Source organism: Aplysia californica, unplaced genomic scaffold (genome assembly GCF_000002075.1).
Source record: "Aplysia californica isolate F4 #8 unplaced genomic scaffold, AplCal3.0 scaffold00173, whole genome shotgun sequence".
Lineage (NCBI taxonomy): Eukaryota > Metazoa > Mollusca > Gastropoda > Aplysiida > Aplysiidae > Aplysia > Aplysia californica.
In genome coordinates this window covers 1,303,607-1,304,746 of record NW_004797443.1, presented here as the reverse complement: position 1 = coordinate 1,304,746, position 1,140 = coordinate 1,303,607, and the positions used below count along the sequence as shown (strand labels likewise).

General features: G+C 41.8%; 1 non-coding gene across 1 annotated transcript; it reads left to right on the top strand.

Moving 5' to 3' along the window:
* Window positions 1–632: 632 nt before the first annotated feature.
* On the top strand, window positions 633–704 carry TRNAG-UCC. The gene has a single exon. It is a non-coding gene; the product is annotated as a tRNA-Gly (tRNA).
* The last annotated feature ends 436 nt before the right edge of the window (window positions 705–1,140 follow it).

Sequence of the window (1,140 nt, the reverse complement as noted above, 5' to 3'; positions counted from 1 at the left end):
ATGGCGGTCACTGTTTGTTGTTTGTTTGTGATGTTTACTCCCTTCCTAGGAGACAGACAGACGTACAGATGGTAAGACAGACAAGCAGACAGATTAACATATGAATATACAGACACACTAACAGATGGACATACAGACACACTAACAGATGGAAAGATAGACAAGCAGACAGACTAACAGACTAACAGTAACCAGATGGAAAGACAGACCACCAGAAGGAAAAACAGACACACAGATGGAAAGACAGACAAACAGATGGAAAGACATACAGACAGACAGACAGACAGACAGACTGACTGACTGACTGACAAGACAGACAAACAAACAAACAAACAAACAGACAAACAAACAAGTATACAAACAGACAAACACCCAAACACACACACACACACACACACACACACACACACACACACATGATAGACGAGGCGAAATGTTTTGCAGTTCTGTGTGCACGAAGAGAACAGAAAATCCTCTTAAACAAATGCCCGTCCCTACAGCTTTGAGGATCGCCACGTGAACTCCCCGAGGTCATGTGCCGGGGTCATAGCCCGGGGTCAGGCTTAAACCCCGGGCCACCGACATGGGAGACTTTATGTTTATCTCTCAACTTTTCTCTTCCCAATTGGGAAGCGTCGGTGGTGTAAAGGTTAGCATTGTTGCCTTCCAAGCAATAGATCCGGGTTCGATTCCCGGCTGACGCACTTTTTTTTCTTTACATTTAAAAAAAAAAAACAACTTTGCGGGCCTCTCATTTACACTGCGAGGAACAGCTAACCTACTCTGTGACCGACATGTACATGTCTTTGTGTTGTAAGTACCGCAAAACCCTTTCTAAAACTAACTCAACTAAAAAGTGTATAAGTGTAAAAATGAAGAAGAAAAAATTCAACGACATATCGATTTTTCCAGAGTCTCAAACGTGCCATCTTTGTCAAGTGTATAATGTTTTAGAAATGGATTAAGCGTCGCTTGGTGGAAAGGTTAACAGTTTTGGTATTCTGGGCTCATTGATCCGAGTTCTAGTCTTGTCAGGAGCTTTTGAGAATTTCCTTTTACGACAAAATTACATAACTGCTCTGATGTTATATGAATGTGTTTTTGTTTATGTGTTTGTGTTTGTGTGGATGTGTGTGTGTG